General features: G+C 40.9%; 1 protein-coding gene and 1 long non-coding RNA gene across 4 annotated transcripts in view; one reads left to right on the top strand and one right to left on the bottom strand.

The window, feature by feature from the left end:
* afap1 (actin filament associated protein 1) overlaps positions 1-15,770 on the top strand; it is a 129,262-nt gene that overhangs the window by 98,757 nt on the left and 14,735 nt on the right. The gene's annotated exons all lie outside the window — the stretch shown is intronic.
* LOC114157371 (uncharacterized) lies at positions 7,129-8,811 on the bottom strand. 2 transcript variants are annotated; one of them, XR_003598132.1, is made up of 3 exons: positions 7,901-8,811; positions 7,517-7,578; positions 7,129-7,308 (listed from the first exon to the last, which is right to left on the bottom strand). It is a non-coding gene; the product is annotated as an uncharacterized LOC114157371 (long non-coding RNA). The 2 variants fall into 2 exon arrangements; XR_003598131.1 differs by having other exon boundaries at positions 7,517-8,811.

The following is a 15,770-nucleotide window of genomic DNA, read 5'->3' as shown; positions in this document are numbered from 1 at the left end:
CCTCTCGAACCGGTCAGCTGTCAGAACTTTTGTTGCTTGAGTTTGTGTAACACAACATGTAACAGTTGGTCGCACCTCAACATCTTCATCTGGATTAACAAGCTCATGAGCTTGAAATGTGGCTTCCTCACCTTGATAGCGTTTGTTGAGGAAAGCCGGTCCAGATAACCACATGGTGGAGGATAGCTGGGAAGCATGAGCTGACCGGGATGCCATGTCTGCCGGATTCTGCTCAGATGGGACGTAGAACCACTGCTCAGGTTTGGAAGACTGATGTATGCGCTGAATCCTGTTATGCACATATATGTAAAATCGCCGGCTCTGGTTATGTACATAACCCAAGACAACCTTACTGCCGCAGTAAAACTTCACTGCATCTGGTTGGAAGTCAATCTCGCTGAGAATGAAGTCAGCTATTTCCACTGCCATTACAGCAGCGTATAGCTCCAGGCGTGGAATAGTGGGCTCTGTCTGTGGTGTCAGTCTGGCTTTCCCAAAAACGAAACCCACACTAGTTGTCCCGTCTCCACTTATGATTCTGATGTATGCCACTGCTCCAATGGCTTTTGTAGATGCATCAGAGAAGACATAATTCCTTCCGCACAGTTTCGCATAGGGAATTACTGGTGTACATGTGAGGAATGTGCAGGTGGCTCAGCTCTTGTAGAGAATCTTTCCAAGATTCCCAGCTTTGTCGCTTCACTTCAGGTAGTGGTGTGTCCCAGTCAAATGTGTCACTGTTAAGCTCTCGAAGCAGAATCCTTCCATGTATTATGACCGGAGCAGCAAACCCGATGGGATCAAACAGGCTGTTCACAATGGACAGGACACCCCGACAGGTAAATGGTTTGTCCTTGACAGAGATGCTGAATGTTAAGCTGTCAGATGCTACCTCCCAGCACAACCCCAGACTACGCTGCACAGGCTCATGCTCTCCACTGAAATCCAGATCCTTGATTCCTTCTGCATGGTCCTCAGGACGGAAAGCCTTCATCACAGCTGGACTGTTCGATGCAATCTTGTGCAGGCGAAGATTGGACTCAGAAAGGGATGCTTGCGTCCTCTGAAGGAGATCTATGGCTTGTGTATCAGATGGAAGTGACATAAGTCCATCATCGACATAGAAATGTCTCTCCACAAAGTGACATGTGTCTTCACCATGGCGATGTGCTCCTACTTCAGCAGCTCTTCGGAGACCATATATGGCAACAGCTGGGGACGGTTTGTTGCCGAACACATGGACTTTCATCCTGTAGTCGATAATGTCTTTAGTCATGTCATTGTCTCTGAACCACATAAACCTCAAAAGGTTTCTGTGGTCCTCCCTTACTCGAAAACAATGAAACATCTGACGGATGCCAGCTGTGACAGCTACTCTCCCTTTCCTGAATCTAAGTAGGACCCTGAGTAAGCTGTTAAGATCTGGCCCTTTGAGCAGCACACTGTTCAGTGAAATTCCCTGGTGCTGAGTGCTGGAATCAAAAATGACCTAATTTGCCCAGTCTTTTGAGGATGGTAAACACCGAAGAATGGTAAGTGAGGCACTTTGTTGCCTGCTCACGGTTATTTGACAACCTTGGCCTGGGTGCTTTAAACGGCAGCTGAGCAACCCAGGTATTGTCTTTATCTCTGTACATTTGGGTCTTTATGGTCTTTAAAAAGACAGTATCTTCATATGATGGTGCTAGCTTATTGTCGTTACCTGTTTCAGCAAACACAGTCTTTCCTATGCTTTGCTCTTTTGGCTCATTTGACGGTGCAATAGTGCCCCAGGGGCTCTCCCTGCCATAACTTGCTCTCTCTTGAAGCTGTATGTATGCATCACATGATGTCATAAAAGATGGTCGACCACCTGCCAAAACAGTGGTTTTGTAGGATGATACACTTGACATGTAGGCACCTTGAAGACACACCTCCCCCACTATTACCCAGCCAAGGTAAAACTTCTGAGCAAAGGGAGAATTCACTGGGCCACTTATTTGTTGTGTTACTTTGTGCACTTCAATAGCATCCCACCCAAGCAGGAGCAGTATCTCTGCTCTGGGATCAATTTCAGGAATTTCCGAAGCGATGGACTGAAGATGTGGATGGTGAAGAGCTGCAGCAGGTGTAGGTATTTCATACCTGTTGTTGGGTATTTGGTTGCATTCAATCAGTGGTGGCAGAGCTATGCATTCTCCTCCATTTACTGGTTCAATACATAATCCTGCAGCTTTCCTCCCTGACATGTCTGTGAGCCCTGAACATGTCTTCAGTGAGTAAGGAAAAACCTGACTCTGGATATTGAACATCTCGAACAGTTCTGACCTAGCAAGTGAGCAGTTGCTTTGGTCGTCAATTACTGCATACACCCTGATGGCCTTATCTCTTTGGTCCTGAAGAAACACTCTAGTGAGGCATATTTTGGCACAGGACACTGGTGCGTGTCTTTCACCACAAACCTCTGTGCAGTGACTACTAACAGTGATCTTGTTAGAATGATCTTCGACTTCGCTGACCTCTGATGCTAAGGTAGTCTTTAATTCATTTGAAAGTGGACTGGGGTGCATTGCTGAGATGTGGTGTTCACTGTTACATTCGCTGCATTTAGTAGGGACTTTGCAGCCTCTTGCAATATGAATACAGGATGCACAGCATTTGTAACAAATCCCACAGTCTTTTAAAAATTCTTTCCTTCCTTCCAACGTTTTAGCTCGGAAAACTTTGCATTTTTTCAGAGGGCGGGGTTTTTTGTGGATTGGACAATGCTTGCTTGGGTCAGTTTGCCTCAGCATGGTAGGAACGGCAGAGCCATTTCCCTCTTCTAAATCTGTTTTTTGCACGGTTACAGGAAACTTTGCACCTGTGTGTTGCACAAATGACTTAGCTTTTACTGTAGGTTGAGAACTGCTGAGAACAGCGAAACTGGGATCATTTCTGGTACGGGCTTCATTACACACAAATGAAGCAATATAGTAAAATGGTGGGAAACGACCATAATGCTCTCTCTTAAATCTTGAACCCTCTGTTATCCACTTCTCTTGTAGATTATGGGGAAGCTTTTCTATGACTGGACTGATTCCTCGAGCTGTATCCAAGCAATCTAATCCAGGAAGATATCCATCTTCTTTTGCTGCCTGGAGTTCCATCAAAAGATCTCCCAGCTCTCTTAGTTTGTTGTAGTCCCTGCTGGCAACTCTGGGAAATGCATCAAGACGTTTAAATAATAAACTTTCAATCACTTCTGGTGCAGCGCAACACTCATACAACCTGTCCCAGGCTTTCTTGAGAGCTGCTTCGGGGTTACTAATGTGCATAAGGCGCATCCTCTTCACATGTTCTGCTGACTCCCTTCCAAGCCATTTTGTGAGAAGATCCAGCTCTTCGCTTGCCGACAGCTCTAGCTCTTGGGTTGCGTTAACAAATGCAGACCTTCATGCTCTGAAGCTTTCTGGTTGGTCATTGAACTTGCTGAGGCCTGTGCTCACCAAATCCCGCCGTGCTAAAAACTTGGCAATGTCGAACATTGAGTCTCTGTGACTTTGGGGATGTAGCTGGTAATATTCGGTGACGTATAGGGCCGAGCTGCTGGATTAGGAAAGCTTGGATGCTTCAATGATGCCCTACCACAATCATCTAATGCGGCTGGAGGGTAATGACTGGGTGTGGGTAGCTGCACATAAGCCTTTGAAGGTGTTTCACTGTAAGCATTCTGAAACATATGACTTCCTCTGACTGGCTCATATGTGACGTTAATGCTTGGTACTTTCTCTTTTGGAAAATCATCCTTTGGATGTGGCGCGTTGCTTAGGGCATCTTTACTTTGTAGGTCGACTTGATGCTTTGCTTGCCCTTCAATATATTCCAGTGTGTGTTCTGCTGATTCACCATGTATTGGTGCATTACTCCTTTGCATGACAGAAAGGTGAGCTGCTTCCAGAATGTCCTCTTCTGCATCAGCAGCTGCTGCCTCTCGCTGCAAACTCAGGGACTCCAATTCCGCTTCCAATTTGACTTTGTTCAGCTTAAGTTGTACTTCTCGCTCAGCGTATGATGCGCGTGCACGTGCTGCTTCTGCTCTAGCACGGGCTAACGCAGCCTTGCTAATCTGTGATGCAGACGAGCGTATGCTTCCTGTGCTGACCGGAGATGCACTGTCGTGACCTTCCATGTTGATTCCAGAATAAGTTTCAGCTGATTCGTCTGCCTTTTCACTGTAATGGTCTCGCTATGGTGTCTTGAACTCAGAATAAGCTCAAAGCAGCTAATAGAAATGTTTCAGATACAGTTACATAAGTACAAAACAACGCTACGTAATGGTCTAAAATATCTTAACAGCCTGCTAGCAATGACGTAGCAAACAATCGACTCGCTCACATTTATCTTCAGAACCAACATAAATTCAATAGACAACTCACTCAGCCTTACACTTTAACACAAACGCCCATTCTGAACTACAGGATGTCACTTACAGGCATTGCCTCGAAGAAACCGAACAGAATGCGACACCCACAACAGACACATCCGTCCATCTGCTCCACCGCTAGCCAAACAAACGCACTAAGCAACATAAAAGTAAAGCATTTCCCATTTCCCAAAACGTCCAGCAGATGGCAGCAATGTGCCGTACAAAATAAAACACCCACAGTTCACAGTTTACAAGACAACTTACAGGACACCAATGCTTTAAACCAGCGTTTCCCAATTCCGGTCCTCAGGCCTCCCTGCTGTGCATGTTTTAGATGTGCCTCTATTCCAGAGCAGCTGATTCAAATGATTGCATGACCATCAAGTGCTGCAGAAACCTGTTGATCACCCATATATTCAATCCAGGTGTGTAGCAGAAGGGAAACACCTAAAACATGCAGGGCAGGGGGCCTGAGGACCAGAATTGGGAAACACTGCTTTAAACAATTTCCATTCATAAATATCACAAAAATCATTCTAAATTAGTACTGTATTACCACTTAAAATTGCCCATTGAAAAAAAAAACACTAACCATAATAGTTTACATTTCAAATTGCTGTCTAAAAAACGGTGCTAATGATACAAGTCTGCCCCCTTATAGCTGGTTAAAAATATATGTACAAATGTCTTTACTGAGTTTTTATTTGTTTGTTTTTTTGGAGGCTGGTTCAAGACTAAACTTACCACAGGGGACAGTGCACTCTGTTTTTTCATTGGGAGCACTTAAAAAAGAATGAAACAAAAAACAGAGCAATATTTCATAGTTTGATATATTAAGTGAGCCAAAGAACTTGTGTCTCCAGAGGTTGGAGATCCTGATTTAGCAGATGGAAAATGTGATCCTATCTCAATACTGCAGCTGAAAGTGCAGCACTGTAATTGTTAAAGTAAAATTGTGAAGGTTAGAAAAATCTACTACTAAATATTAAAGCCAGACATTTATTTAGTATAATTTCTTCAATAATCTTAGAATGTTCCCAATTCTAAGATTGCCGCGTGTAACCAGTCATCCTGCACTGTGTGGTAAGTTACGTACACAGCAAATTCAAAAGTGTTAGATTTCCAGTGTTGGTGTTGTATGTTAAAAATACAGTGTTAATTCAACACTTGTTTAGTCTAATTCAACAACATGAGTGTTAGTTTCCCTAAAGAGTTGGTGTTATTCCAGAGAGCTAAATTTAATCAACTCTGTCTGGTGTTGATTTTGAAAACACCAGACAGAGTTGGCCCCACAATTGTAATGTATCTGTGACGTCACGTGTTTGCCCAAGGAGCGGGGACAGCAGTATGGCGTCTTGTCTGGAGCTTATAATAACAAGGTAAGTTCTATATTAAGATTATCATGTTTTTGATTCTTTTTTTTACGGATGCATTAATTTTCCATTTGCGCAAGAGTATCTAATCATATACATAGTTCGCTTAGCGTAAGTTTATTTGTTTGGATATCACGGTATATACGAATGTTTAGTACAGTAAAGTCCTCGAGAGCTACCATCCTGCAACTTTCAGGTGCTTCCCTGCTCCAACACACCTGAATCAAATGAATGGCTCATTAGCAGGTCTGTTCAGAGCTGATGGAGGGCTTGAGCGAAATTCTGTTCCCCTGTGAAAATCTGTTCCCCCTGTGCCGGGAGCGCGCATTGCAGCCAGAGAGGCGGATCTGACCATTTTCACGGCGCTTCTGATCGATTTCTCGGTAATCATGCCAAGCTTGTAACATTTAGTTTAATCAGCAGCTATTGTTTACAAAATTGTAAAAATAATTAAATAAACGAGGTCTTTTTACGCTGTTTTGTGTTATTTTAAACGACAAGAGAATCAGTCTTTTTCCAACTTTTGTCACTTCCGCCTGACAGAAATAAAAGTCAGTCACCAAAACACAGTTTTCCAACACGTAGTGTGTATTTATAATTTTTCATTGCTGATATAAGAGGATGGAAGCTGGCTGAAAGCATGGCACAAAAATTAAGACATCCTGAAAAGACGAGAGCGTGGACTTTCTGGTAAATCCCATTATAATGTAAAATATGACAGATTACAGTAGTAAGGAAATTTCTAGTATACTATATGCTATCACACATAACAATTTTTGAGAATTTGGCAACAGTTGCTCTTTGTTCCCAAAAGTAATGGGGGGAGGAGAGGAGAGAATGAATATTTCAGCTGCCTGAAATAATCTGTTCCCCCTCCATAACATGGGAACAAATTAATTCACCAACAAGTCTTTAACTGTGTTTATTCCTTTCATCATCAACAATAAATCAAGTAAGTTTGAAAACATTTGCTCTGTATATGCCAGAGTTATGGGGGGAGGAGAGGAGAAAATGGATATTTCAGCTGCCTGAAATAAACTGTTCCCCCTCTATAAAATGGGAACAAATTAATTTACCAACAAGTATTTAAGTGTGTTTACTCCTTTCATCATCAATAATAAATTATGTAAGTTTGGTAACATTTGCTCTTTATTTGACAAAGTTATGAGGGGGGAACCATATATTTTAGCCACCTGAAATAATCCATTCCCCCTCCAAAACACAGGAACAAATTAATTTACAAGAAAGTGTTTAACTGTGCTTTGCTTTGGAAACATTTGCTCTTCATTTCTCAAAGATAAGGGGCCCTGGGATTTAAACGTTTTTCCCATAGCTGCCTTATATCAAAGTCTTGTAAGTATAAATATCAAACAGTTTTCAAAATGTAATTTATTAACCATTAAACAACATACATAAACAAGCACACCACAGCAAACTCAGGAACAAAGGCAACTAAGGCAAACACGCAAAGCAGTGATATGTTTTTTCAGTTGATGGGCTTCCCACACACGCATGATGGAACCACCTCAGACACACGTCACACTGGATCTAGGAAAGAAACCAAAAATATCAGTTTTCTTTAGAAAAATATGTCTTTAAAATTACAATATACAATCAATCATTTTAGATTCCCTTATATTCCAACTGCTGGAGGATCATATACCATTGTTTACGCAAGATAAGATTAGATAAAACTTGTCCTCTTTATTTAGTTTTCTAACACCAAGTCTTTGAATAATTCTAAAAACTTTCCTACCCAGTTCACATCCGTGTCACTTTCCATCTCTCCACAGAAGTGACACAAGTCTTTTAGGTCCTCTGTTAACAACAAAAGTATAAAAACACACACACACGATTATACATGTACAATTGTGACCGTATATATGTGTGTGTGTATGAAACTGTTACACAGGATGTGCTAAGCACCAACACAGTCATTTATGAAAAAAATATAGAAGATGAAATGATTGTACTTATTAATTTGTAGACAAACAATTTCCTTAAATAAATGTTTTCAGAGTCCATGTTAATGTATTAAGTTTGGCTAAGTACAGATGTTTTAGCCAAACATACAAATAATAGTAATCATGATAACAATTGTCATAAACACTCAAAATAAGAATATTAATGTTATCCTCACCACTGTTAAGGATTAGTCTCACAGCAATTTCCAACCTCATGCTGTGGACCGCCTCTCTGGAAACAGGAAAATCCACAACCTCTTTTGACAGGATTTTTTCTGCAAACTGAAATGAACAGCTTCATTTAATGGCTTTAAATTTAAGTAACAAAGAAAGTAATTCACTGTACATGTCTCAAAATATATATCAAAATCCTAAAGTCATACACTGTGTGACAATATGTCTGAAACCTTCAGTGAAAATCCACCACATGATGAACTATCTTGTTGTTTTGGATGCTTGACTGTGTCACATGTCCAACGTTAGACATTGCACCCCTTCTTCCTCATAAATGCCCTGTAAATATAGATATATTAATAAGAACAACTTTATTTGATTTTCATACTTGAGTTAAACTTACATTTTTAACCATACCTTGTGATTTGCAAGCATTTCTGGATGTCTTGTTTTGATTCCCCCAGTGGATTCAAGAACAAAGACTTTTTCTCTTGTGGGTAGATCACCTAGAAAGTGGGCATTCGACAGTTTTCATGTGGTTTTTGTCTATGTGATAAGTATGATATAGATTGTTTTTAGAGTTTAAAAACATTTATTACCACTAACGTCTGTGGTGGTGTTGATTGTTAATTCCCAGAATTGTTCCCCCCTCATAACTTTGTCAAATAAAGAGCAAATGCTACCAAACTTACATGATTTATTATTGATGATGAAAGGAGTAAACACACTTAAAGACTTGTAAATTAATTTGTTCCTGTGTTTTGGAGGGGGAACGGATTATTTCAGGTGGCTAAACTATATGGTTCCCCCCTTATAACTTTGGCAAATAATGATCAAATGTTTTCAAACTTACTTGATTTATTGTTGATGATGAAAGGAATAAACACAGTTAAAGACTTGTTGGTGAATTAATTTGTTCCCATGTTATGGAGGGGGAACAGATTATTTCAGGCAGCTGAAATATTCATTCTCTCCTCTCCTCCCCCCATTACTTTTGGGAACAAAGAGCAACTGTTGCCAAATTCTCAAAAATTGTTATGTGTGATAGCATATAGTATACTAGAAATTTCCTTACTACTGTAATCTGTCATATTTTACATTATAATGGGATTTACCAGAAAGTCCACGCTCTCGTCTTTTCAGGATGTCTTAATTTTTGTGCCATGCTTTCAGCCAGCTTCCATCCTCTTATATCAGCAATGAAAAATTATAAATACACACTACGTGTTGGAAAACTGTGTTTTGGTGACTGACTTTTATTTCTGTCAGGCGGAAGTGACAAAAGTTGGAAAAAGACTGATTCTCTTGTCGTTTAAAATAACACAAAACAGCGTAAAAAGACCTCGTTTATTTAATTATTTTTACAATTTTGTAAACAACAGCTGCTGATTAAACTAAATGTTATAGGGTGACCATATTTTACTTTGGGAAAACCCGGACAACGTGCAGCGGGGGGCGAGGGGGCTGTTGGGGAAACCAGAACACCTTAGAGCGGGGAGGGTGCTGCCCGCACTGACGCGGCTCAGAGTGCCGTGCGCAGTGCCCTACAATGCACTGTAAGCTATGTAATGTGTTTTCAGGCAGTTGACCAAAATCCCGGACGATTTTTAAGTTCCCCCCGGACATCTTTTTAGGTCTGAAAAGTAGGACATGTCCGGGAAAAAGAGGACGTCTGGTCACCCTAAAGTGTTACAAGCTTGACATGATTAACTGAGTTGTTTTTACCGAGAAATCGATCAGAAGCGCCGTGAAAATGGTCAGATCCGCCTCTCTGACTGCAATGCGCGCTCCCGACACAGGGGGAACAGATTTTCACAGGGGAACAGATTTTCACAGGGGAACAGAATTTCGCACAAGACCTGTCTGTTGAAGTAAGGATGAATCTAAAAGTTGCAGGACGGTAGCTATCGAGGAGTGGACTTCAGCACCCTTGGTTTAGTATTTTTGTTAGCAGCTAGCTAAAGCTAGCCAAGCACGTGTAGCACAAGGTATTGGGTGGTTAACCGAACATTAAAACTGTAAGAAAAATCTGAAGGCCATTTGAGTTAACATTATTTAGCTGCAGAGTTGTTTTCTTGAAGTTTTTGGCTTTAGATGGAATAATGAGAGTGGCTGTGCTGGACCGGTGGGTTGATCTAGTCGATCAAAGCTAAGCCAAAATCTTTCTGAATCTATACATACAATAAATTATAACATATTGGTTGCCTTTTTTATCTTCATTAGTATGTCATGTTGGTGACTGAAGCCTGTTATGATCATTTCCACACTTTCTTCAGAAAGAACTTTTAATGCTGTCCAGAATGTTTCTGTAAGCCTTCTAATTACTAGAATACCTAATGATTATGTGATACTTAATGTCTGAATCAGAAATTATTTCTGATTTTTTTTATGCTTTATCTTGTAGGTGGTGAAAAACACTCTCCAGGCAAAACCATGTGGACAGAGTGTTTTGAATGAATGTGATAGTGACACACTCAGGTGGGTCTGGTTAGCTTTGCTCACACTTCTCTTTAAAATATGTATTTATTATCCTAATGTGTCTGGTATTTTACCTGTTTTTCCTCCATGCTGGGATAAACAGGCATTCTTCTGTTGGTTCATGTTCTTCTTCCTACGTCCATAGGCCACAAGAAGAATCCAAAACATCGCATGTCAAACTGTAGATCATGTTGTCAGATATGTGCAGGTATGTGGTTATTCTAATGATCCTACTTATTGTGTTGAAGCACTTTCTCATTAGCTTAGTTTGCTATTTGCTATATACAATTAATATTTTTTATTATTCGTCTTCTTAGCATTTTGTCAAAGATGAGAGCCAGTATTAAAGCCTTCCTCATTGGTGTGGTACCAGGACAGCCCTTCCTCCTGCATGTTGGTGAAAACAAGAGCAGCACCAAAGACACTTCACTATCAGTGATCACACAATAATCCCTGACCATCCATGGCCGCTTTCGATGAACTTTCGAAGCTCATTTCACCTTCAGTGCAAAGTACCATGAATTTATCTACAACTTCTTCACAGTTTTCTGTGGCACATGAAAACCTACAGTTTTTAACTTTGACACGACACTTGAGGTGCTTGCTTTTATTTTGCCTGGCAGAGTGGACAGTCTTTATTATGATCATTTAAATATTCTTCATTGTAGAAGAACATTTCTAAAACAAAATGTTTTAGAATTATTACTTATTATTGGACTTGGCTTATTATTAAGTCCTTAACTGGACTTAATAATAAGCCAAGTCCAGTTATAATAAGCCAAGTTCAGTTAAGGACTTGGCTTATTACAGTCCCTATGGCAAGCAGTTTTCTGAAATGTGTGGGAAAGAAAACATATCAGATTGTCATACTGTATGACCTTTGTTGTATATTGCTGTCAGTGCTGTTTGATGATCTTGTTTTGAATTGCAAGTATATTTAAACTGCAACTTATATTGGGGTTTTTGTTGATTCAAGTGGCATCTAATGTTTTTTAAAGTGAATTTGGGAATTATTGACTGACAGTATTTTTTAAAAGGTTTTATTGGCTCTAGTGGCCTTTATTTGATACTGAATTGACAGTAAAATGGGTAATGAGATAACGGGGAAAACATGCAGCAAAGACCGGGAAGCAAACCTGCGACAGCTGCGTTGAGGACTAAGGCCTCCATATGTGGGTTGTGCTTAACCCCTGCACCACCACAGCACACCCTACCAGTAATATTTTAAAATTCAGATTTCTATGCTGATCTATATTTAACACAATTCTGTGTTAAACTAACACATTCATAGTGTTAACTTTTGACACTACATGCTAGTATTAGGTAAATCAACACTGATGTGTGTTAAATTTCAACTACTGAGAGTGTTGATTCAACTCTACCACAAATAACACTTTCAAAAGTGTTACTTTAACACAAACAAGAGTGGACCAATATAGACACTTTCAAAGTGTTGAATTGAACTCTCTAGGATAGGGGTATTCAAGAAAATTGTGAGGAGGTCCAGTTCAAAGAAATTTCCTCAAGCAGAGGTCCGCAATATCGTCTATTTGCAGTATGACAATATCGGAATACATGGTGTTAAAAAAAATAATAATACAGGTTAAAATAATTTCAAAGAAGTTTATTAGCACTGAAACACAGGATAACATTGTGTGGCTGCAGTTTAAATTAAAAATAGCTAAATTATGTATTCAAAAATAAAGAAAGTGCTTAAGAAAAAATAGCAGCTTCAGTTTCCTTTTGTTTGAACAATCTTAATATTTCTGCTCAACAAAACAACTCTCAAAACACCTGAACTATTTCTCTTACAGATTTCTCTTACATCTGTCTTCCCCCAATTTCCCTTGCTCAGTGTGAGAATTGAGCTTTGGCTTGCCCTGCCAACATTTCAAATCTGGGCTTGAAGGAGGTCAGGGCCATTCTCATGCACATGTGCAGATGCTCATTGGTGAGCTTGGAACGATATTTTGTTTTTATTATGTTCATTGTAGAGAACGCTGCCTCACAGCTGTATGTGGAGCCGAACATGGTCAAGATAAACAGGGCCACCTTTTTCAGATCTGGGAAAGCTGTCTCAGAAACCATCTGGAGCCAGAATGTGGTAGATTCGGTTCTTGCAAACTGCTCTTTCAGGGCCACATCTGCCTGGAGGTCAATCATTTGCATCTGGAGAGGCCCAGTGTTTGCCCACTTGAAGTGATGTGTGACATCATTTGTGAATGCTCTGACATCAGTGATGAGAAATGGATTCTGTATGAAGAGGGTGAGCTCCTCTCCAATGCTGAAGCTATCAAAGCGTTTGCTGAAGTTTTCAATCAACTTGTCAACAAAGTCAACAAAAGAGGAGACATCTCTATGCACCTGTTCTTTTACTTTTGGGAAGTGTGTGTAGTCTCCTTGCAGATCTTCTTTATACACCTGAAGTTTTCGTTGAAATGAGCGGACAGCTGTCATCAGATCACAAATGGAATTGTTCTTTCCCTGCAGCTGCAAATTAAGCCCATTCAGGTGTGACATGATATCAGCCAAAAAAGCTACGATACCCATGTTTTTCTCGTCATTTAGAAAGACAGAAAAGTTGGCTGCTTTCTGACTTTCCAGTTGTTCCAAGAAAGCTGTTACTTCATGTCTAATTGACCAAAATCACTCTAGCACCCTGCCTTTGCTGAGCCATCTAACATTGTTGTGTAGCAAAAGATCATCAGAGTTTGCATCAACCTCTTTGAGAAATTCCCTGAGCATGCGATGCTGACAAGAAGAAGATGCCCTGAGAAAGTTTATGATTTTCATCATTGTCTTCATCACCTCAGCACACTCATCTGACAGGGTGGAGCAAAGGACAGCCTGATGAATAATGCAGTGGTAAGAGATCAGGTCAGCGTTGTCTTCTTTCAACCTTGCCACAGCTCCCTTTTCTCTCCCTATCATGGCAGGGGCTCCATCAGTGGTTATTGATATCACTTGTTTTGGCTCTATTCCTCGCTTTGCTAGCATTTCCTTAATGGCCAGGTAGATGTCTTCTCCTTTGGTAGTGGTCTGCAGGGGAGTCACACCTAAGAGGTCTTCACAGAACTGATTTTTCTCCCTGTTTAAGAATCTTATGTAAACCAATAGCTGAGCATTGTCAGACACATCAGTAGATTCATCCACAGCCAGGCCAACACACGGTGCCTTGCAAATAGCTTCTTCCAGCTGGGACAGTGAATCTTGAGCTAGTATCTCACTTCTCCTTGTGGCTGTGCAGGCTGACAGGGGTATTTTCTCTATTTTGTCACAGAGCTCATCTTTTTCTTTACCATCAAGTAACGCCTCTGCTATTTCAGTCATGCACTCTTTGACAATACTTCCATCTGTAAAGGGCTTTTTGTGTTTCCCTAAAACCCAAGTAACACGGAGGGAACATTCATTAGCACGCTGTTGTGCGCTGAAAGCACGGCTTAATACCCTGGTGGACTGATCATATTGGGCAGTGAGACTTCGAATTTTCTGCGTCCGGAGTTCGGACTTAGGGGGGTATGATTGGTCAAATGCTTTGTGCTTAGTCTCATAGTGACGCTTGACATTGGCACTTTTAATAAGTGCCACGGTTTCGGAGCATATGAGGCACACTGGTTTCGTGCTCGCGGGTGGAAGAATGAACATGTATGCATCAGTCCATTCCGTGTTGAACGCTCAATTTTCGGCATCTACTTTTCTCTTTTTAGAAAGCGCCATAGTGTTTGCACCTCTTCTGACTGTAATTCACGCCCTGTCTTCCTGTATCACCTCCCTGCGTTTCTCGCTTCAATCGCTTTTCGCTCGCCTTTCACCTCCTCTTCCTTATATCACACTGCGTGGATGTCTGTGCCTGGCTACAAACCTCTTCTACGGTTTGCTTATACAACTCGCTCTGAGTTCAAGCTGGCGATTTGATTCGCTAGTTGAACCACGTGGTTAGTATGACTCGCACGCGATTGGTTTGTAGCTTCCAATCCTTGCTCAGTGCAGTGCTGGTAAAAGCACTTGTGTCAGATAGGGAAAAAAATAAATGCTCCGGTTTAAAATTAATTCTCCCGTCAAAATTAACAAATATTTTAACAATTTATTCCGGGTCCGGATGGGATGGCATATGGGTCCGTATCCGGACCGAGGTCCGTTGGTTGCGGACCACGGCTCTAGGAGTTGAATTAACACTTCCAAATTTGCAGTGTAGAATGTCGGGACGACTCCGATTTAACATCGGGAATCCCAAACAGCTGACATGGCGCAACGAGAGTCCGGTGGACATCAGAGATGATATGTTTATTCAGCATGAATGTTTATTCAGCATTTCCTACAAGGAATAACAGAAATGACAATAAGAGGAACTGCAGAGAAACTGGTACCACAGTTGATAAACCCGGTAACGTTTCAGCTATCATTAACCTGACATGACATAAGGCTATTCATTTAGTCAGGGCTTGATGCTGACATTAGCTCTCTTAAAATTAGTCCACAAACTATCACTGTTGCTTCTACATCGTCATCCGTGTTTGTTTATTCTAAATTCATGTATGGTATGTTGGGGGTTTTACAGGATTTTCTTCTGGAATCGTGATGTTTGAGTGAAATCGGTTCTTGTGTGGCTCCTGCCGTGTGGCTGGACACACGAACCGATCAAACCTGTTGTAATTTTATTGGCTAGTGTCGTGTTTGAAAAATCTGCCGACAATTTTTAAATTGTGCCGTGTGAACCAGTTTTGTTTGTTGCTGCTGTTTTTCTTTTGTGTGTTTTCTTTTATGTACTTGTGATATGGTTTCACATGTTATGTGTTTTTGTGTTTGTGATATTCTGTGTGTTCGGGGGGGGGCTGTACAATGTATATATTTCACACCTGAATGTATATTTTTATTGTGAAGGGGAGAAGGTGAGAGGAGAAAACACCAACGGTTGTATTTCATTCTATTTTTTAGTTTTGGTTGGAAGACATTGAGAATAAATCAAGACTCAAAGACTTCCACATGGTCATTATTGTTACATGATACTCATGTAGTGAGTAGGTCCGTGTAGTGCATATGAGTGTGATAGGCATGTCTATCGGGCAGTTATGTATCTGTTAAATACGGAACGCGAAGTTTAACGGCCAAATATGAGACGACTCCATATTTTACGGGACTGGTGACAACCCTATTCAGGGGTGCTGAGTACATGGTACGTGGACTTTTCCAATCATTTTGACCACTCAAAGCGCACCCATCGGATCGGTGTATAAATCAAAGTAGATCGGTAGGCAACTTGGTTAAGTGGTGCTTTGCCCAGAGGCACATCGACATGTGGCAGGAGGAAGCTGGAATCGAACCTACAGCCTTCCGATTGCAAGTCGACTACTTTACCAAAGAGCCACAGTTGCCCTACAGAGCCACAGTCATCCT

Source organism: Xiphophorus couchianus, chromosome 14, assembly GCF_001444195.1.
Source record: "Xiphophorus couchianus chromosome 14, X_couchianus-1.0, whole genome shotgun sequence".
Taxonomy (NCBI): Eukaryota; Metazoa; Chordata; class Actinopteri; order Cyprinodontiformes; family Poeciliidae; genus Xiphophorus; species Xiphophorus couchianus.
This window is presented reverse-complemented; position numbering and strand designations above follow the sequence as displayed.